This window comes from Chiroxiphia lanceolata, chromosome 2 (assembly GCF_009829145.1).
Source record: "Chiroxiphia lanceolata isolate bChiLan1 chromosome 2, bChiLan1.pri, whole genome shotgun sequence".
Taxonomy (NCBI): Eukaryota; Metazoa; Chordata; class Aves; order Passeriformes; family Pipridae; genus Chiroxiphia; species Chiroxiphia lanceolata.
The window spans coordinates 59,269,241-59,293,105 of record NC_045638.1 but is presented as its reverse complement, the minus strand read 5'-3'; positions in this window follow the sequence as shown (position 1 = coordinate 59,293,105).

The window sequence follows — 23,865 nt, the reverse complement described above, 5'->3', positions numbered from 1 at the left end:
ACACCCTAACTAACCAGGAAGAAAAGCCAAAGCAAATATTCCTGGGTTCTGCAATACACAGTACACACTGGATAATTACTCACCCAAAATATTCAGAGAATAACAAAAACAGTATTAAAAAAAACCCTGTCAGGATTGGTCCATGGGCCATTCAGCAGCCAAATGTTGAACTAACAAATTAGGATTTTGAATGAGTTGCTCGCAGGGAGTCTAGTGCTGTGGGAGGCTGTGGGTTCCTCCCAACTGCTGGTGCCCGCCAGAGGGGCAGTGCACGCCAGAGCAGACCACCTTTCCCACCAGTGCTTAATAACCACTCTGCCTATTTCAGCACAGCCTGCAATGCTAAGAGCTCTAAAAGTGCAGCACTGAGGACGGCAGCTGCCCTGAGAACCCCGAACTGTCACACTGTAAAGCAGCTCCTGAACTTGTGCCAGCCACGTAGTGCTGGACCCACTCCCATATGTGCGTGGACTCACTTCCTTCAGTGCAGTACATTTGGTGCCTCCTCAGCATGCTGAAATAAATAAGGTCACTTGCACAAACACACCCTGTTTATCTTCCTTGCTGCCACCAGCTTTCACTGTCTCCAAGTATGATTGCTATGTCCTTGCCACGTAACCTGTTCCGACATCTTTATTCTGGTCTTCCTCCTGGACTAAGCAATGCTGTCTTTGTATTGCAGTCAAAATGAATCCCCAGAAGTGGTCTTGCAGCTGGTAAGAAGTGAAATGCTGTGATGACTTGAAGGCTTAGGAGAGGGCAAGGGTCAAGTGGATTACCCTCCTAATATAGCTCATAGGTTTTCTATTAGGAAAATCCCCCTCTAGTTGTCAAGAAGGCAAGTTACAAAGATCACAAAGACAGTTTCCTCTCAAGTCAGCACCTCCCACCTCCTTCCTTTGTTCCTGCCTCCCACTGACCTCCACCAGTAAAAATCTCTGTGTGGCTTACTTCAAAGCAGGTTGCAACTTCTAATACCAGTATAATTTAGATAGGGGAAGTGCTCTTCCAGGGACTCAGGATGCCTGTTATAAGTAATGTGGTCTGAATGAATATATCATGTAAGTAGACATGGTTGCCTCTGGATTACTTTTGAGAAAAAAGCAGTGCAAAGGCATTTCAGTAAGATATGTACTGGGGTGAAAGGAGAAGATAGCATCTAGACTTTTTCCAGGGTTCCGTGCCTTAAATTAACATATTAGCCTGCTAACAGAGTAACTGTTCTAAAAAAGAAATATCCAAACCGCAAACAAACAAAACCCAACAAATACAAACAAACCCCCCAATAACCCAAACTCTAGATCTTATTACTTCAATGTATCTCAGCATTGAGATTTCAGCATCCCAATGCAAAATTTTCATTGCCCATTCTTCCATTTTCAAATCATGTTCCCTGTACAATAATTACTTTAAACTATCATTACTGTAGAAGAAAGTCTATTACCTACAGTAAAAAAAAGGGGGAAAATATTTTGTAAAGTGAAATGAAATTATTCTAGCAGTTTCCTCACTACATTCTGCCATGAAATCCTAGATAGCTGTGCCAAAGCCACAGCCATTGATATGAATGGAAGTTGCCACTAGATACACATGAGTTGATTTGGTCTCTGAAGCATGTGATCTGCCCAATGTAGAGAAGTTTATTTAATAGAGCACTGTGATGATTTGTATTTAACGCTCCAGAATAGCTCATCAGGAATCCTATAGCAAAGAGAAAGAAGAAAAAACTGATATGACAGGAGAAGATAATTCTTTTCCTGACACAGGTATGAATCTAATGTTGTACATAAAACAGGGGCTACTAGTTGGCCAGATCTGCACTAAGAATATTTATATTGCTATAATTGAAAGAATCTTTCAGCTCAGCTTAGTCTTTTAACAGACCTGGGATTTACAGCTTTTGTTTACCTACAAACTTTCTGGTGAGAATTATGTTGTGAAGAGGCTTTGTTTGCTGTGTTTTGCTTTTATAATGCTCTGCTGGTCTCTGTTTTGCTAGCATACAGAGCAAAGCTTCCTTACAATCTGGCATGACTCCATTTCTCAGTTTTCTTCTTATAGAAGAAATTTTGAACTCTGACAGTTCATGGTTATTCCTGATATTCCTAGATTACCTTGTTATTGCTCAGGGCTGCACATTGGCCCTAGTCTCTGAGAGAAGCACATGCCTTGAAATAGGAGTGTGGACTAGGATACATCTATCCCCACCAAGGTGGATCTCTGGAGGAAAAAAGCAGCAGGGCTGAGCTATAAGACCTTATCCAGAACCACCTCCTTGAGACAGTTTCATTGCTGATGAAACACCTCCAAAATGGGTGGAATTGCACATGTTCAAAACTGGAATAATGCAGCAGGGTACCTGTCTCCCAGTAAAAGAGGGCTATCCTAGCGCATGCACACCTTCGAATATCCACACAGAAAATGACAGCTCACAGTACTACAACTTACAGTAATAGGGGAAAACAACAGATCAAAGGTGGCTTCTTAATTTGTTTTGATCTCTGCTCCCCTATCTCAGTTCACAATGCGTACTTCGTGTGCATGGCTGGAGGGGACCATCCAGCATTTGTGCTTTTATTGTCTAGGAGACTTAGTCTCCAGCCTGAGTTCAGTCCAACACACATTTTACCATCTGCTCTATTTCCTATGTGCCTATGAGATCATTTTTCTACTTGTAAAATTATAACATGAAGATTCACATATGCTTACACAGCTTATTTCTATTATTATTTGTTAAACATTGAGAACTTCCTTGGCACAATACAGGGCCCAGCATGAAGATGTATCAAGCCCTGAAGCCATGCTTCATGTGAAATACACCCAAAATGGCTATTCTGGCTGAAAGAGCAGTGTTAGGAATTTTAAACCACTTCCCCTCCTTGGAGTTCTGAGCAGATTCATGACATTTCTGGCAATGCAGCTTAAAGAACCATTCAGAGAAATTTGTGCTGCAGTCATCACAAAAGCTTTCTCTTTTTTGCTCATGCAAAACCTGATTTTCAGCACAAAATATACATTTCAGCAAGTTTAAGACAATTCATAAAGATTTTGGAACGCAATTTCAGAACAAAATGGTAATAATAAAATGTCTCTGTTCTTTTTTTAGTTGATAGCTATAATAATGTTGGTTGTTCACAAAGAAGCTCACTTCTTAGCAAAACTTGTAAAACTCATTTTTCCATTTCTAATTTATTGGGTTCTTCTCCTCAGCCTACCTCTCCAATGTTCTTTGCAGCAGCTCTTACTGAGAGCTGAAACATAACATGGCTGAAACAGACCTACCTGTTCTCTTTCCCCTCTCTTCCTTTCTTGGTTTCCATCCTCTGTTGTTCCAGTTCCTCGTCTCTTCTGGAGACAAGGGTAGAGGGTGACTGGATGCCGTCGCAGATTCACAGGATGCCACGTGGCCATCCATGTCCTCTCTCACAGTCCTACTCTATGTGCAGAGGAGGATTTGTCTCACCTCTCTTGACGTGTCTAAAATACAGATGTCCGTATCTATGCTATGTGCCTGAAGCTCCTCCCAGTACCAGTAGGAAGAAACAGGCACGTATAAAGTGTAACTCACCTCATCCTACATAGGCTAGTGCCCAGAATAGGTCAGATGAATCATGGCTTCAGAGTGATGTGCTCTGCTGACCACAAAGACAGCCTAGATGTTTAGTGTTAGCTGAGACAAAACCTATCCTTAAGCGTCTTTCCTTTATATCACTATTCTGCCAATTTCCCTGTTGCTCCCAGCACGTTATCCTCCTGAATGATCTTTCATCTAGCTTTCCTTCTCGTAAGTGGCAATGCCCAAAGAAATGCTAACTTTCCTCCAGCTGCTGCTTTGAAGCAATTCCCAGCCTGGGCTTTCTTCTAAGGTATATCACTGATGCGGCATTTCATGAAGTGCCTTCCAGAAATCGTTTGTGAAAGCTCCCAGCTCATATTTCACATCTCTTCTCAAAACTCACCTCTACCGGGATGCATACACTGTAGCTTGCCTATTGCTAATAGCTAAGTAGGTGGTCTGAGAGTCATTAAAATTCTTCCTCTTGTATATTAACACCACACCACCCCCCAAAAGAAAAAAAGCTTCTAAGAGTGAAACCTGCTATTATCCTATTGCCAATATGCTAGTGCTGGCATAGCCATGGACTCAAGCCCCTCAAGTCTACAGGGTGGGTTTATACAAGGGTTTATAATAGCTTTCTGACACTGTGTGAACAGCAGCATAAATTACAATGCAGAAATACATCAACAAGATGAAGTGGCTTTGCTTCTTTAAATAGCCCTTACAAGCACCAGTGCTCCTCTACGGATTTAAAGGAGTCTTTTCTTCTTACTCCTCCACCTTCCTCATTTTAAGCAGGCAGCAGTGAATGGAGCACACATTGTGAAACAGCATTGCCTCTTCATCAGGTTACAGCACTACAGAAAAAAAAAAGATGAAAATCCAAGCGAAAATCACTCCTGCTTCCAGCCTCACTCTGCCTCAGAGTTCCCCCTAATAGCTGAAAGGGATTAAGATCTTAAATAACTTACTGACAAAACCACTGTACAATAGGACCAATTGGTAACATTGGGAGGAGATGTTCAGCTTTGTTTTTCTTCAGGCTCACAGAGGGTCTGACTAAAATACAACTATTCTCCTCACCCATACATAAATGCAAAGCCTGATCCAGTTGCAGGAACTCCCAGAACAGGGTTGAGGCTTCTAAGAGGGTGATTTCTGGAAGCAGCTCTTCCAAGTTGGGAACAGTGGGTGCTGGCAAATATCTGCTTTGGAGGAAAGAGAGCTTGTTAATCCGAAGTGTCAAGTGCCCACACATCTCATGGAAATACATAAGATCCAAAAATCCAAGAAAAATGGGAGCTGGGAAAGATCTTTGCCTTTGGGAGTCAGCCCATCCTGAAGAGGCTGAAGGCTCACAGAGAAGTTGCTTAGAAGTTGCTTTCAACTCCCACAAAATCTCAAGAATAGAGGTCCAGTACTCAGAGTGTCATCCTATTGCTGCAGCACCTGTGCATCCCAGCTGGTATCAGGACATGGCCACAGCAGCTGGTAGGGGTCCCAGATCAGAACGAGCATGTAGGGGCAAGCATGAAGCTGCAGTAATGTTGAAATTAATAGGAACAGAGGCAGGACAGCAAAACCACAGAGATCTGTACTGCTGTCCTTGTATTCTAACATTGTGCAGACTAGGGAGAGAACATGCTCAAAGAGAAGCAAGTCAACTCATTTTTCTACACAAAAGAAAGAAGCAAGTAATTTTAGGAGAGGGATTAAATTTCTGCCTACCAGTCTTCGAGAGTAAAAAATATCTGTGGAAGGTACCCAGAATATCCCTTAATATCAGAAGTTTTTGTTTAGTACTCCCTGGTGCAAAGTAATAAAGAAAAATCACTGCAGTTGTTGGCAGTTGTTGCCAGTTGCCCTTCTGCTGCAATTTGGAAAGCCAAGGCCAGCTCCATGGCAGGATTAACAGTACAAGCCAAGGACCAACATCCATTGCTCCTATTTGTAACTCACATTGCAGATCTCCTTTCTACATGGGTGGTAAGAACCATCTGGTCTCACTCAGATATTTATAGGAAACATGTCCAGGTCAGAACAAGTTCTTTCCAGGATATTTTTCTAATTGAGAAAGGGAAAGAGCAACCTTCAGAGGAAAAGCCATCACATCCTAAGACAAGCTCAGCCAAATGAACCTTGCTTTCCATGGGTGGTAAGGGGAACCTCAGACTTTGCCATCCAATGATGAATCCTACACAGAGTATCTAAGCCTTCCACACCTTCACAACACCACTGCTGAACCTTTTAATTGTAGTTGTTACTGTGTTTTGGAAACTACAACCTAAACAGATGAGATTACCCACATCAGCATTTTCCCTATAATACCAGTCCCCCATGATTATGCTTGGGTTTATTTCAGGACCGAAACCTTATTTTGCCTTAGCTTTGGAGGTCTGACACCTCTGTATGGTTATCCTGGTGCATGTGATATCCTAGATGAAGAGGCCCAACTCTCATTAAAGAGGAATGGTGTCCATATGAGACATTGCCCTCAGCCTGTCCCTTCCTCTCTGGTGGTCTTGCGGTTCCTGCAGAGATAGCAATCTTAAGGATCACTTTCCAGTTCCACCTGGCAGGGTTGGTGCGTGCCTTCAAGCCTTACCCAGGGCTCAAGATGCGGCCCTAAAAATGCATTGCAAACATACACATCACCTGAGACTTAAAGCTGCTCTTGCTTATGTGTCATTAAGCTGCAAGGTGATAACTGTCAGTGATAACAACTATGAAATCCACAGTGACCTGACACATTTGGAGTCAATGCATACTTGTGAGATGCTTCTGCCTGCGGCCTTATGCTACCTGCATAGAAACATTAGGTTAGAACAACAGAAGAGCAAGAAAGCATCGTTACCAGGCACACACTGAGAAGAGTGCCTTTTCTCTGTGGTAATTTACTATACAGTTTTCAGGTTTGTTAGTCAGTTTGAGGTCATGTTGTTTTAATGTCTTTTCCACAAGAATAAATATGATACGAAAAGTCTCCTAATGGACTCCTACAGACAGAGTCTAACGTCAGGTAATAGAAGCAGCTGGTAAACATACTCACAAGCTATATAATGACAAACCTCAATATTCACTCACACCCTACTAACTCCACCATCAGCGTTTGCCCTTTGCTTCCAATAGCAGGGGTGAGGGACACTAGGGAGCCAGGTGGAGATGTCCCAGCTGTGTGCCTGGGTGCACCTGGCAGTGGAGACCAGGGCTGAGTGGCAGCATGCAAATAATGGTACTGCCCAACTCTGTGCAGTGGCTAAATCCAGCACTGGACATTTAGAATCATAGAATCATTTAGGTTGGAAAGTACCTTTAAGATCACTGAGTCCAACCATTAACCCAGCACTGCCAAGGCCACCACTAAACCACATCCCTAAGTTGTCATATCTACATGCCCTTTTAAATACCTCCAGGGATGGTGACTTCACCACTACCCTGCACAGCTTGTTCCAATGCTTGATAACACTTTCGATGAAGATTTTTTTTTCCTACTATCTGATCTAAACCTACCCTGGTACCACTTGAGGCTGTTTCTTCTTCTTCTATAGCTTGTTACTTGAGAGAAGAGACTGCCCCCCTTCATTACAACCTCAGGTAGTTGTAGAGAGTGATAAGGTCTCCCCGAGCTTCCTTTTCTCCAGATTGAGCAACTCCAGCTCCCTCAGCTACTCTTCATAAAACTTGTGTTCCAGACCATTTCCCAGATTCATTGCCCTTCTCTGGAGTTGCTCCAGCACCTCAATGTCTTTCTTGTAGCGAAAGGCCCAAAACTGAACACAGGTTTAGAGGTGCTGCCTCACCAGTACTGAGTACAGAAGGACAATCACTTCCCTAGTCTTGCTGGCCACACTATTCCTGATACAAGGCAGGATTCCATTGGCCTTCTTGGCCACCTGGACACACTGCTGGCTCATGTTCAGCTGGCTGTAAACCAGCACTCCCAGGTCCTTTTCCACCAGGCAGCTTTCCAGCCACTCCTCCCCCAGTCTGTAACACTGCATGGAGTTGTGGCCAAAGTGCAGAACCTGGCATTTCACCTTATTGAACCTCATACAGTTGGCCTTGGCCCATTGATCCAACCTCTCCAGATCCCTCTGTAGAACCTTCCTACCCTCCAGCAGATCAACATTCCCACCCAAATTGGTGTCCTTTGCAGATTGACTGAGGGTACACTTGATCCCCTCATCCAGATTGTTGACAAAGATATTAAACAGGACTGGCCCCAAACCTGAACACTGGCTAACACAACTTGTGACTGGCCACCAACTGGATTTAACTCCATCCACCACCAATCTCTGGACCCGGTCATCCAGCCTGTTTTCTACTCAGCAAACTGCACCTGTCCAAGGCATGAGCCATCCTCCATAAGGATGGATATTCTCCTTACTCCTCCTTGTGTTGCTGATGTATCTACACAAACATTTTTTATTGTCTTTATGGTAGTAGCCAGATTAAGTTCTAGTTCGGTGTTAGCCCTTCTAATTTTCTCCCTGCATAACATCACGACATCCTTGTAGTCCTCCTGAGTTGCCTGTCCCTTCTTCCAAAGTTTGTAAACTCCTCTTTTATCCCTGAGTTTCAGCCAAAGCACTCTATTCATCCAGGCTTCTTATCTTCTTCCCCACTGACTTGTCTTTCAGTACATGGGGACCACCAGCTCCCGCACTTTTAAGATTTCCTTCTTGAATAATGTCCAGCCTTCCTGGACCCCTTTGCCCTTCAGGACTGCTTCCCAAGGGACTCTTTCAACCAATGTCCTAAACAGGCCAAAGTTTGCCCTCCAGAAGTCCAAGATTGCAGTTCTGCTGACACCCCTCTTTTACTTCCCCAAGAACCAAAACCTCTGTCATTTCGTGGTCACTGTACCCAAGACTGCCTCTGACCATCACATCACCCACCAGCCCTTCTCTGTTCACAAACAGCAGGTCCAGTGGGGCACCTCTCCTTGTTGGCTCCATCACCAGCTGTGTCAGCTAGTTATCTTCCACACACTCCAGGAACCTCCTGTGTTGTATTTCCAGCAGACATCTGACAAGCTGAAATCTCCCACAAGAACAAGGACCAGTGATTGTGAGACTTCTCCCAACTGCTTATAGAATATTTTGCCTACCTCTTCACCTTGGTTGTGCAGTCTATAACAGACTCCCACCAGGATACCTGCCTTGTTGGCATTGCCCCTTGATTCTCAACTCTCTCATCACCATCTTTAACCTCTAGACAGAGAGAAGATACAAGTAGAGCCTGGGACTGATGCTGGTACAGTAAACTGCAAGAATAGGTCAAGCTGTCAGCTGTTATTAACCTTAGCAAAACCCATATCTTCCAGTTCAGCTTCAATTAATTCATATGGTGTTTGAGAGCCTTCTTATTACACTGTGGAGTTACTGGCCCTACCTCCAGCCTGACTAACCTGGCTGTCTCTCCTCCTGCACCATTTAAATGCCATTTATATTTTTGTGGTTCACTGTTTAGTGAAAGGATGAACGAATAAGTGTTTGTGCTAACTGATCTATATGAATACGCCTCATTAAGCAGAAATGGACATGGGATGATATGATTTTGATGTGATCCTGACTTTCTTTTGGAAATTTATTTTCTGCTGGAGAAGCAGTGAGAAACATGAGATGTTAAGTTTGATCCTACTCTCCTCATTTTGAGCCCCTTGCTTAAAGTGTATCAAAAAAAGAAGCACTTCCAGAAATCAGGTTTATGATACATTCAAAACAAAAACAAAGGGCTTAATTTTTTTTATTTATGGTGACCAGCATGGTGCAAGCAAGTTTTTCCAGCTTGTTACTGAATGGTATTGTATTCCTGATGTAGAATCTATCCTCTTGCTTCTTCAAGAAAAAGAGGACCCCAGAACACAGATGTGTTTGAGTCTAGTGTTAACTAATGTAGTACCAAGGCCAGGCACCAGGGAACAGGCCCTCAAGTCTGCTCTAGCACTGCAATGCTCTCCTCCTCCTCATCCCACTGCTGCCCAATGAATTCTTCATCCTCAGCCAAGAAACCAGGCTCCCTCCATACAAGGGCTGAGGGGAGCTGGGCATCCTGGGTACATTCCTAGCCCTTCCAAGGACTAGGAAAGAACAGAAGTCCTGGAACCCAGCAATACTCAGTTCCCAGCTCTGCTTGGTTACTCCAACCAGCTCTCTCCGAGTCAAATCTACTGTCCTGAGAAATGGTTCTGAGCAACAGGGACTCAAACTAGCCCATTGCCTGGGAGGCCAGGTTCAGGTCCTGGCTCAGAAACATAGACTCAGTCTTCAAAAACAGCTAAAATGTAACTGGTAGGACTGAAACCATAAGACAAGTGCAAGAAAAGATCTCTCTTTGCTTGGGACCATAAAACATGGGTGCGGGAGAAGTCCAGGCTCAAGTTTTCGCGTTGAGTCAGAGCAGAAGCTTGTCAGGGCTCTGAAGTCTCCATTAGTCATTACACAGCTGTATGCTGTGGCTGGGGAGAATGGCTCCAAATTGCTCATTTTGGAGCTGTCTGATTTTATATACATGATTAAATATTCATTAGAACAAAAAGGAAGATTGATCAACTGATCAAATATTAAAGGAAACTGTAATGAGAGATGGGGCTGGTTTAAACTGGAGAAATATGGATCCAGATGTGCATTTAGGCCATATTCCAGTCCAATATAGGGCACATTTCTAGTAATAACCTGCCCTCTTTCCTGTTAACTTCAAAAGGAAAACCTGGATCTGCAGGCCATCAGCTGTCATTGCAGACTTTGGCCAGAGTCCTGCAGATGACAAACAGAATATCAGAATTTGGATGACAATCATTTAGATCCACAGATCAGCATAGGAATTTCGGAAACAACTGTCTCAATAGCAACTCAGTGCCGATAAGCACTGAGAGGACTCCTTTCTCTTCTCTCATTGTTGTGGGATGTCTGTCTCAAGCCTCCTCTGAAAACAGATCTAAAGAGATGAGTTTTGCAGCCCACAAAAGTGACCACATTTTAATTCTTTCAGGCCATGAAACACAGAAAGTTTACAGGGCCTGGAACCTTCCTACAAAAGGAATATAAGATATCTCCAGTACTTCTGAAAAGAGAATACCCACTTCCATTCAGGCAAAGCATGCATTGACTTGCACGAAAAGCAATAAGAAAAGCCTTCAGAAAATAGCTAACAGTTTCCAAGTCTTTCCCTTGTTCATTTTCACAGACTCTGCCTTTCTTTAGGGGGAAAAATGTCCCTTTTAAATGTGCCTGACCTTGGGCTCTGTTCCTGCAAACATTGATTCAGGGAGGTACTTTGTTGTTATTTATTCTGAACTAACGACTAAACTGGCACAGCTCTGAAGAAAGAGTATATCAAAAGCCCAGTATCCGTAGTCTTGTTCCTGTTCCCTGCCCATATTCTTCTTGCCCTTGGCTTACGGTGAATTGTCACAAAACCTCCATTTTGGCTTAGCTGGGGTAAAAGCTGACCCAAAACTGTGCAGCTCCAAATGCCTCTTCTTTCTGTGCACTCTGATGCAGGATGTACAAGTTTGCTTCTTCATATATCTACTGAGATCCACAGATCTGTAAGACATTACCTAGCTGTATATTAATGGCAAGTATGGCTGCCTGTGTTTATATATATACACATATATTGAAGCGTATCTACATCCTCCTACCAAACTGAACATGCCCATGAATTTTGTCTGATGCCAAAGCCATGCTGCACAGAAGGGCCTGCAGCACCCTCCTAAATTCTTGCACCCCCACGTCTAGGCACTATTTGGGAGAGCAATAATTTATGCAGACTCCACCACTCCCTGGACCAGTCCAACAGTTTTGCAGAATAGACAGTCACGCTCCAATGTCCAAAACAGTCTGAGGCTTTGTTTCGTTTACCAGTCTAGGGACAGCCTGCGAGATCCAAGTCACAACCGACTCCTAACTGAATTGAATCCAAAGCTCAATATAGCTGAAGGAGCCAAGAAAACTTTTCTCAAGAGACTGGTGACATTTGCTAGAGTGGGAAATGTGGGTCCTCAGCTTTTTGGATGCTTGGGCTTAGTGCAGCCCACAGCAGAGACTTACAGTTGATGCAGTTTTCACACTTGCAGTTCAACATGTGGCTGCACATGTTTGTGGCTAAAAATGTGCTTTCTCCATAATGAAACTGGAATCAATAACCAATCAAGGCAGAATGGGCTTCTGTGGAACAGCTTAAAATAGGGTTTCTTTCTTTCTTTCCTAGCAACTGCTCACAGTGAGGCCCAACCTTTCATTTCTTCCACTGAGCTGAAAAGAGCTCTGCAATCGCATCATTGCAGCACAAGGCAGTCACAAATATTCCACATCTTTTAAAGCCAGAGAAATACAGGAAACTGAAAGGCAGCAAGCTGCTCTATACAATAGAAAAAAAAACACTCTTGTGCCCGTAAAACAGCAGCAGAATTACCAACTTGAGCACTCCAGAAGTAAGGCATGTGTAAATTAAGGTTGCTTGTGTAATATTATTTCACATTCCCACCTCCCTCTGTACATATGCATCCTGAAACAGCCCTTAATTATAAGAACTGCATGCTACTTTTTACCACTGTACTTCTCTCACTCTGTTCCCAGCACTTGATTAATGAACAGCCATTCAATATCTTGTTTTCTTCTCCAGCACATGGTCTCGTGCTTCATTACTTCTCAAACCCTCCTCTGGAGTCAGAAGTCTCCATGGATCACATAAGAATGGATTTTTTTATAGACATTTATCGCTTGGCCAAATTTGGGTAGCTTTTCCAAAAGAGGTGAAGAGGTCAGGCATCCGACATAAGCTCACTGACTCCAGCTCCCTGTTCCAGATTGTAATGGCACAAGCAGTCCTCGGGAAAAGGTAGCAGTGGTTTTCCCTGAGGACAATATAACTTATTTTTCTTCTAAGATGTATGTGAGATCATCCCAAGGGAGTCTTCTGGGAGGGTCTGATCCTCATGGTGGATATGAAGTGGTACTCTGTGGCTCGCTCCCTGCTATGGCTGAATGTGCCATCAGCTGGTAAAACCACATCTAACTCCTTTTGGGGAAGGTGGTACAGGTGTGCTCATGACTGTTCTTCTTGAAAAACTGCTTCACAGTCCTGCCTGCAGATGCAGGTCTCAGTAAAGGAGACAGTGACATTTGAAAGAGCAGGAAAAATATGCATTGAAATACAAATATATTCAACATCACTGGCTATTTTTAAAACTACCAAAAAAGAAATTGCTTTCATTCTAGTCAGGAGCTAGGGCCTTTTTATAACTAGTTCCCTTCATTAAGCCTTTGCTTTATAGTATATGACTGCCTCAAACATCAACATTCAATAACATTATTTGTGAAAAGGGAGAAAAAAATCAAACCAGTCACACTAATCAGATGGATCATCAAATAACCACTTGATGGATGAAAAGGAGAAACGGAAATGCCATCTGCATTTCTAGTATTCCCCAGCTGATCATCCCACTGGGACATAACAAGGGAGGAGGATTCAATATTCTCCCTGTGTCTGCAAATCACTATTACACATCAAATTTTGCAGGAGATCAATACTCCTTTAACAATTCTGCCACAGATGCCAGAGCTCATTAGTAGGATGTGAATAACTATGGAGATTGGAAATCCTATTTTACTTTTCTGTCTGAAGGATTTTGGTTTCTTACCAGCTTAGCTGAGGATTTCATCACCAGATTTTACAGTCTGTGTTGAGCTCTTACTCAGGTAAAATTTCCTAACTTAAAGGGGGAGTTTTACCTCCACCGACTCAGTAGGAGCCTCACAGTCCTTTCTTCATTAGTTATTATCATTCCACTTGAACAAAATGCACAGGAGAGCACACCAATCTGACCAGAGCTACTGGTGTAACAATTCTGATCTAAGAAAAGCTTGTTTTGATACTCCAGAATTCCTTTTTATCCTTAAAAAGTCTATCCTACTAAGAAAACAAACAAACAAACAAAAAAAAACCCAAATGTAATCACACTGAAAAATAAAAATTGAGTGAAAAAAAAATCCTACTTCTGCATTCTTGCCTTGGTATTTGAGAGAGATTTTTGGGGGGTACAAATTTCTCCCTTCTACCTCTTGCAAATGCAGATTCCACAGAAGTCATGTCATTCTGACTTGTATCCTTAGTTCAGCTCTGAAGACCAAATATGTTTCAGAAGCCATTATGGTCCCAGAAGGGGTATGAATAGGATTTTTCTCAAATCAGGTAGTAAAACATGATACTTCCGCCTTCATGACAGTGCTCATCTGCCCTTTAGCTTTGAGTTTGAAGGAGATTTGAAAGGAATGCATAGGGCATTCAAGTAGATTAGACTAAGGAGTCGGTGCTAATCAGTTCACTTGCTGCAGCCAGGCTGCTTGGACAGGACCCTGCAGGATGCTGGGTTTGCTGCTGCACATCTCAAGCCAGACAGAGACCCGGGACTTCGACAAAAACCATCCCGGTCCACAAGTTTTCATTCCTGCCGAAATGCTCGTGCTGAGCACTTCGCACCCGGGGAGCAAAGCCTGGCTGGGCAGAGTCGCTGCTGCTGTACAGCCGCGGTGCACAGAGGTCAGGAAACACCCGCTGTCACCGATCCAGCCCAAGGACCTGCACAGGGCTGCAGCCTTGACTTTGTGAATCCTTTCCAGTGCGTCGTTTAGTCCTGCTGCGGTGTTCCCAATGCAACAGCTTGCAGCTGGGGTGATTGGAGGCTATTATTGCAACCTACTCTCATTTTGCAATGGCTGGGAGCAGTCCCTTTTGTGGTGTGACTGCCTATGCCACTCCCAGAGGAAGGGCTTTTCCCCATCGCTGATTTTTGGAGTCTTTATGCATTCATTTATAGGAGTTTTGCACAATGGAGTGGGGTTTCGTCTTCCGTGTTTTCTGTCCCTGTAAATAATGGAGCTCTCCAGACTCTTCCCTGAAAAGCAAAGTACACAGGCTTTTGAAAAATCTGATGGTAAAATTGCCCATCATTAGTTTCTCCAGAAATTCACACTATTCATGTGCATACATTTCTGGTCTGCAAACACATTTAATATGAATGTAAAACACCTTCATGAGAATATTAGACTGATCTAGTTTCACAATTATTAGCAAGGAGCTAAAATAAAATAAAATAAAATAAAATAAAATAAAATAAAATAAAATAAAATAAAATAAAATAAATAATGCAGTGATGCAATTGAGAAACCTCTGATAAATACATTCATATGCATAACCAGAATGATCCAAAACATACGTTTTAGATAGTAAGCTATGCAAAACCTTCACTCAAGCATAAATATTTGTGAATATTTGTGAATGGGATGTTTTAATCACAGAGGCCAAAAGACAATCTGAAATTACTTGATTTTTTGCTGCTTTGATTTAAAGAAAGGGTAGAAATTGAGGGATGGATTTAAAGAAAATATTGGTGTTGTTTGAGTAATTATTTGGAAATTTTTATCTAAATGCATTTTAAAATACTTCTGAATCCTGAGATAGACTCTGCAAGCCTTGAGACTTAAACTTTCTTCAGAATCCAAATTTCTTTTTCCCCGTTCATAGATTTAATACATTTTTTTTTAATTTGGCTACCAAGTTTTCAAATTATTCCGGAGGATTTAAGAGCACAACTTCTGGGGAAAATCCAGAGGCTGCATTAACCTAAAATTCTTACATTTTTAAAAGCTTCTTCCCAGCTAACCCATTTCACATGCTAAGGGATTTTGCCCACACTTGTATGAATTTGCTCTTCTTGGTCTTCAAAACTCTCAAGAGGATTTTATTGGATAATAGACATTTCCAATTCGGTATAAACTTGTCTAAAGTCTTGAAGAAGTGTGCTTTTACAAGTCCTGCATGTGAGGAGTGTTTTCATACAAGTACTCCTGTCCCTGAGACTGAGATTCATTTAATTTTATGAAGTTACTTAGGCTAGTAGTCTCAGCTAATCACCAGAGCTCCCTTGTCTGATTTCACTGGTGAGAAATAGGAACCCATAGAGGTGTGTAATCTGCTGCTCATGTGAAATCAATTCCTTTCAGATATTCTCACCTCACTAATAGGAAGAGTCCAACTGACTAACTCAACGGATGCTTAGCTTTCAAGTGATCAATGTTAAAATAGATGGAGTTCATCTCAACATATACTGTGTTATTCAGAGGACACTAAGCACTATGCTGTGACTGGGCATCACTGAGATTTCCAAATATGCAGGAAGTTCTCAGAAGTGCCTCTCATGAACAAAACTGTAAGTCAATGCCTGCTGCCTGAATTTGTTGCCCTCTCTGCAAAAGGAGTATCACCACCGTCTTCTCAAGAACACTGTGCCTGTAGCTCTCAAATCTTTTTTTTTTTTTTTTAAAGATTCTTTTGTTCACCATATAAGCTGACTTAGGAAGAAACTTCTCTGAATCAAAATCTGAGGCTCCACACAACATCTGCAGAGAGGCAAAGCTCAGGTAGTGAGTCCAGAACAAATTCTCGCTCCACCAGCAAGTGTGCTCATTTGAACACCAAATGTACATTTGGAAATCTGAGAAACAGGCACATTCTGCACTGACAAGTGTGTGTTTGAGGGTCTGATACATTTAGTCTGATTCATCCAGGAGTAAATTTGTCATTGTTGGGGCAGGACCAAATTGACTGTAGGAGTTTTATCATATGTTCACCACGTCTTTTATTTTCATCAGCTGCAGTTTGGCTTGCCACAAGTTAATATGCTTATGCATTAGGTCAGTTTTTTTCTATTCAAACTATTTTAGCACCATCCAAAAAATAAGGGAAAAAGTCATTTTGAGAAAGAGAAAATCAGTACAAAACCTGTATTTGTATTTGTGCTGGTGCAGCACATTCAAATCTCAGAAAAATCTTCAGTTGCTAAAACTGTGAACAAAGATGCATGACCTTCTGCTATGTTTCCCATGCTTTTTGTCTTAATTAAACTTGTCATGAGTCATGTTTACAACACTCAACTTACCACAGCCCTATAAAAAACAAAGGCCTTCAACCCCTGATGTGCATGTCCAAATTCACCAGGGATTACTGCTGCCATTTTCATCACTTCCTGTACGTGGAAAATGCAAAAGCCAAATTTAGAAATGGATCACAAGTCTCTGGTCAGGTTGTTTCCAAGAAGGCTGACGAAATCTGCTTTCTTATTTAGCTTAAACCTGTCTTCCCAAGTATTATCTTCCTGGAGACTTTCAGACATTTTCATCCTCTAAGCTGTTAACTCCTGCAGTATTAGGACAAAAAGAAAAAGCTAACCTTTCCCAGGAGCTGAAAGAGAGATGTCGGATCATAGCTGCCACTTTTTAGCTCAGAACCCCTGTGTGTGAAACCTAACAAGTCTTCTTTTGTGTACTTAAATCTAGGAAGAACTATAAGGCAAGATATCCTTATTATCATAATAATATTGAGCTAGAAAAAGTCACTACCCCTCACATTGTACTTTAATTTGCACATCTTCCCTACTTAGTAGCTTCAAACTTAAAGTAGTTAACAGGATTAAACTGGGTCCAAGAGTAATCATTTTATTAATATTTGGTCAAAAGGCCATTCCGCTGGTTTTGAGTTTTAAAACAGTCAATTAACACATGCTTTAGATAACAAGGGCAACTATTTTTAAAAGACAGACTTAACATCAGTCTATGTGAAGAAAATATATATGGCAAAGTCCAAAAGGAACAGTCAAAAAATGTCAGATATGATAGAGGAGCAAGAACTGTCATTAGCTTGGGAATTCCTGTGATTAGCAAAGCCTGGAGATGCTCTTTCAGTGCACAAGAAAGAAGGTAAAACCAGCCACTGTCATGAAGAATATCAGTCGCTGTGCGAAGAAAAGAGGGAATAAAAACTTTGGGGAGGCACAAGGAGGGAAGGCTATTTCTTATTACATTATTTGTATTTCTAAATCCTATTTTTAACTCTCCCTTATTTTAATGGTTATTTTATTAACTTCCTATTTTTTTAATTAATGTGTCTTATTTTTAACTCCAAGTGTTGCTATCCTTCTGGAAGAGGGTTTGGTGTCAGGCATTGCCACACTCAATCAAACCCAGATACCTGTTGGGCTTAAATGAGGGCAGGGCGAGGTGCAGGTGGCTTGTGGACACCCTTGGATGACCTTGCTTTGGTTTTACTTCACCAGCTGCAACCTATAGGGATGTGTGAGCTGCAGGGCTTGGAGCCAGACAGAGCCATACCCCGAGGATCCCCCAGGCATCTCCAGGACGTGTCCACAGCCAACATAGGAAATGCCGGCGAGACTGGACCCTCCCTTGCTTCCTCTGGGGGCCTGGCACTGCTCACCAGCAAATCCTCTCCTTCCCAAGATCTTTATGTCAGGCTGCAGCTCCTATTTTTGAACCGATGTTCCCTGGGTTTAATCCACTTAGCCTGTGACCACCTTCATCATCTTCCTGCAAGTACAGCGCAAGGCTGCAAGATTACTATCCTGCTGCACTTACTATCCTTCACCGCTGCCCCACCGCCCCTCTCGGGAACGTGTGTTTATAAAGGGGTGGATTAGGAACATTACCAGGCAGGTCACAGGGTGTCAAGCTGCTCTTTCAGGGCTTAAAATGGGAGGCTCACTCAAGAGGGAGTGCTCTGTTCCTGTGACAGCCACTGGAATGACTGCTGCAATATACTTGCAATTGACTCTATTAGCAGCACCAGTACTTCAGGCTGGAGCATTTAGAGACACCATTCCTATAAACAAAGCAGTCAGGAGGTGTAGAAATTGTTTTCTTTAATTTTCCTTTTTTCATGTGGGGAAAACAAAAAGGAATCTATTTAAGTGCAGTGAACGAAATTCATAGATGGTGCAACTCCACCTTGCTCTTCTGCTGCCAGTGAGCAGTGGGTGATTTACACTTGCTGCGGACTCCAGCCCATCATCTCTTGTGAGCTTGTCAGGAACAGTTATGTCATTTATCATCAGTGGAGAGAAAAGAGGTGCCCACAGTGCTGCGGCCTGGCAGGTCACCAGAGCACGAAATCCACTGGCTCCACAGTGCCTCTGGGTCTGCAACAGTGATATCCCAATGCCTGAAACCATGCACAAGGCATTGGGCGCAGTCAAAAAAATGTCAGGCCAGGCTCTGGCTAGAGATCGTGAGATGTGTTTGGGTTGGACCCATGTCTTGGAGAAAACACTCCACCTCAATGCAAGGTTCTTACAGCTTGTAAATCAGAAGAAGCCATTCCCCTTTGGTGCGCTACAGGGATCTGCACAAAGGCAAATCCCAAGTGCTTCGTCATCCTGCTGAGCTCTAATCCCATCAGCATCTCTGGCCACTCCATCAATCGGATTAAAAGAAGGCTGAAAGTCATAATACGGCTGGTTCGCCCATGGGGAGCAAGCCCTGCGTGGGCAGATGTAGCCATCACCACTCAGCCAAGCACCACACTGCTTGCAAGCCCCCAAGGCTTTCACCACTGCAGCATTTTGGAGGTGGCCAGAGCTGCAGACAGGATAGCCCATGTTCAACACCACCACAGAGAGGTAAGGGCTATGCCTTTAGCGCCCTCCTGCCCCTCCAGTGCTCTTAATGGATGAAGTAACTGTAGCCCTGCTGTCAGAACCTTTCATGTTCATGCCGACAGTTAGTCAAAAATGTTCCATTAGAAACTATTTTCCATGAGAAAATGCTGCTTTAACAGAATCTAACCATCCTGGAGGAAACGTGTCAGCTCTGCTGTATCCTGTGGTAGAAACCAGATGGATATATATATATATATAAGGATCCTGCCTTTATTCTGGGACCACTGGCAACAAAAATGAAGCTACAGTCAAGGTCTCACTCTTATTTTCTCTGCCTTTTTCCAACTACGAAAATAATTTCATTTTTTTAACTTTCTGTCCCATTTTTGAAAGCTTTTGACTTACTTATGCCACCCTAAGAAAAGCACAGCATATGTGGGAAATGTGATTCTGCCTCCAGCAGCTCATTTTATGGTCCAGAGTTGACCTTCACAGTGTTCACATGCAACAGTCCTTGCCTTTGCAGAAAAGCAAATAAAGACAAGATTACGTGAGCAAAACTACCACCTCTTAATGATTTACGGAGATGCTTAGTCTTTCTTTTTATAAAAGCACACTGTCTTGGCAATAGGAAAGGAACAGTTGGCATCATTTTTATATTTTCTAGATCTGTCTAAATTCAGCTTTCCTGTCTTTTCCACTGTACTTTTCTTCAGAAATCAGTCCACACTTCCCACTCACCTATGGATTTTTCTTTTATTTATTTCCCTAGTAAGCAATTGCTCACTGAAATCATAAGAAATATAGAGTTGGGAGGCTTCTCAAGATGCCATCTAAACCACAGCTTTCTCCAAAAATGCCCAGACTCTACCAATCTACATGCACTCATCACCTCCTTGCAAAGATAACAGTAGTCTAGTGCTTTTATGACTGGGCTGTCTGCACAGTATGTAGGTGACACCCAGGACAGTTTTGGAAAATCAGACACATTCCTCTTTTCCTATTTTTTTAAATAGCAATGCATAGAATTAAAGACTGTAACCAAAAGGAGAATTTTCCACAGACCTGTGAACAAGCCTGGAGAATTCACTTGCAGGGAAATAAATTCTATATGAATATATTGCATAGGTTTATTCAAAAGTTATACTAAAGAGATGATCAAAGCGTGACACAGATTATAAATCATTCTATCCAGATTCCAGATGTCATATTCTCTATTATTTCTAATTTGTCTGAGGTTTCCCCATCCCTTCCCCTCTCATTTAAGAGATCTTTCACTATGCAAAACACTCCTTTGCAGCTCTGCCCAGTAGGTAGAGGAGGTGATCCCAAATCCACAGCGACAGGCCTCGCAGCTGACCTGCCAAGCTCCTTGGTTAAGGTTTGACATTAACCCCCCATGCAGAAGCCACTCCACTGTCTTGTATATCAGGGAAAAACAGCAAAACTGTGTTTGATTTGTAACTTTACAAGGTCTTTCACACTGAGGTTTAAATTTCTTTTATTAGTAGACCTAAGAGAAGGGCGCCATTAGCACATAACAAAGGAGGTAGCACTAAACTATTACTATAACAGCAGTGTTTTAAAAACCCCACTACTTAGAGGTTTACAAGGTTCCTTGGAAAGATTATTGCAGAAGCCACAAAATGGAAACAGAGGAGAGAGTTTCTCGGCTGCATTGTGCCTTCCCACATGCTTTTGGCCCTATACAGAGAGACATGCCAGGTCAAAACACAACTCTAACCTCTGCTAAGTAACCTGCTCATCCTGGAGACACTCAGGTCCAGGTTCCCCTGCACCAGGAGGATCCCCTGTCAATATTTAAGACCCCATTGTATCATTGCCCAGGAGAGCCTTAGCAGAAAACCTGAAGAAACAGTTTAGCAACTGAGACAACCAGTTTTGTTCTCCCAACAGCCTTGTATCAAACAAGACTCTCCATTCAACCTGATTTTTTTCTGTTATACTTTTTCATGTTTTACTTTCTAGGTATTTTGAATGAAGGGTAACCTGGCCCTGAAAATTCTCCAAAGAACACAGCACGGTGTTTCAACACAAGATGACTAAATGAAGTGCTGTATCATTTCTAACATTTTCATATTTACTCAATACCCTACATCAGAAAAAGTGTTCCCAGCTCTGTTTATCCAGTTCAACTCTTGGAATCCAGTTCAAGTCCACACACTCTTAGACTGCCATAAAATAAAGACATCAACAACAGCCATAAGTATGTATTATTTCAAGACATTTCCTTATAAAGCAATGACACTGTGTATTAGCAGCCTTTATTCTCTGCAAATCCCTGTCTCAGCCACAGAGGAAGGAAAGGGCTGGCTGGTCCCAGAAAAGGGACCTGGCTGAGCCTCTGCTAATTCTTGCCAAAGTTCATCCCCATGCCTGCACAGCCAGCACAGTGCCATCCTCATTGGAGCTTTCCTCCCTCTGCTCCGCTAGCCAGCCAAATCTGGCACTCCCCTTGGGGCAGAGAGGGTCCCCTCCCTGGTTGGCCCAGCTGTGCTGGAGATTGGGGGGAACTGGAAATTGCAGAGGATGAATAACTGTCCATCAGGCAGCATCTGCTTTTCTTCTTCTCAAGGAGAGTCATTGCTCTGAGATGGCATCCCTGCAAGCAAGGCAGCTTTCCAGTCTGTTAAACTGAATTCTTCCTTCATCACCTGTATTTTCCCCTTTATGTTTTTGTAGGAGTTGCCTTAGCCTTAGTGCAGCATGACTTAATTCACCACTTTTGATGATCTAATAGATTCCACTCCTCAGACCTCTCTCCATGACCTCATTGCTCTGCTGTCTCCTCTTTGCCTGATCTCCATCTGACATGGAAACCATCTTTTTCTTGGCCCTTTGTCACCCTTGTATTGTCTCTTTATCGCCCCATGTTCCCAGATCGATTCAGCAGAAATCCCACCACACACTCCTCGCACATGTTAGGGCATTACCCCCGTTCCCCCAGTCTCCCAGAACAGGGAAGGACTATAACACACATCTTCTGGCTGGAGAGAAAGCTGTCTGGAACATGAGATCATGTTTTCCTAAAATAAGCAGGAACTGTGCACTTAAACTCAACACCTGCGGCAAAGTGGGAGTGGCTGTTAACACTGTGCAGCATCCAAAGCAATCCTCGCACGTGGCGTGGCACGGCACAGTGTGAGCCAGAAGTGCAGAACAGCTAGCAGCCTTCCAAGGGTGACTAATGCCTTGCTGCTAAAAACAGCTTCCAGGGGTTTTCCATGAGCAAATCTCACTACAGCTCAAATATTGGCTTTTCACCTGCTAAATACAAGAACTTCACTGTAATGTCCACACTGACGGATTTTTTTTTTTTTACCAGTGCATACTATAAATGTTAAAGGAAACATACATCTTTCATAAGTGATGGCAGCATCTGATCCTTGTTAACACCGCTCTTAAAAGCCAAAAATGTCACCCTTATAACAGATTATGTGGGAGGGTGGAAACAAGGATGTGTGGTAGACACACAAGACTGGAACATAAAGCATATTGCATGCACAGACACAAATGTATAAGGGCCAAAGAAAAGGTACAGAAAATAACATGCTGATGTGGCTTCTCAGAGAAACACAATGTTACACCAAATAGGTTGTCCTCTCAAGAACACATAACACTCAGCTATTTGACCAAAAGACCAAGCAAAATTCTTCAGAGCCTTGTTTCAAAAAGAAACTGATAAGAACTGCCATCAGTTATTTGGACTTAACAGGGCCTATGTCCCTTTGGATCTGCTATGTTTTGCTGCTCCTCTCTCAGGCCACCAGGTTCTTTCAAGCACTTCTGTGTGAATCAAAGCCACATCTCCAAGAAAATGTAATGAACACATGGCTCTGCTCATTGTAGGGACAAATGTATACACAGTGTGAATTTCTGAACTTATTCTAATATCTTGCCTCGACAGACTCCAGCACTATGTTTTCCTGCATACTTGAGATTTGCAGTCAAGCAGCTGAACCATGTAATCCACTGTCTCAGACATGACATATTACTTGCCAGTCCTGACTGTCCCTGACGAGTTGATTCATCTTATAAAGCATTTGGGCTTCCAAATGAAATATAGATTGATGTTACTTTGCTTATTCTATTTTAGGAGCAAGGAACTCACAGGTGGGTCTGTCCAAGTGCCTTCACAATACTGCTCCTAGGAACAATATGGTCCTTGCACAAAATGGAAAGTAAAAAGAGAGTTGTGCAATTGCAATTGAAATGAGACTACATTGAGAACTTGCCAAAATATCTATGAATAAATTTCCCCATTAACAATGTTATACCAGCTACTGAATTTTGTGGGAAACACATATACATATCTCCTTCTAGTTCAGAGGACCCACCTTTCCACCGTAGAACTTCCCATCATAACTCTTTTTCAACATCTAAACACCAACCGGGCCAATGTGATTACTATGACAAGGACCATGGATCTTCTCCTAGGAGGCTTAATTTATTTCATACTGCTGTTAAGGTGATGAAGAAGTGGTACAAGATGTGACATTTGACAGTGAAAGGGGAATGGATTGGCATGAGACAGCTCAGTGTGGCCCAGGTCCTTGAGAAGATGGCTAAGCTATGAAAACACTATCTTCATCCTGAGGACTCCACAACAGCCCAGTGTAAAAAAGGTGGATGCCATGGAATGACCCTGTCCTGGTCTGAGGAGAGGGATAACATTAATCTTCTGATGTGGTTTTGACTGCAGAGAAGGGTCAAACAGCCCAGTGTGGTAGAGACAAGGTTTCAACACCTTGAAACAATTCTAGCATTCCCAAGAGGCAAGAGACTGCCTTCAACGTACTTCTAATTAATTTAAAAGTTAGCCTGCTGGCCC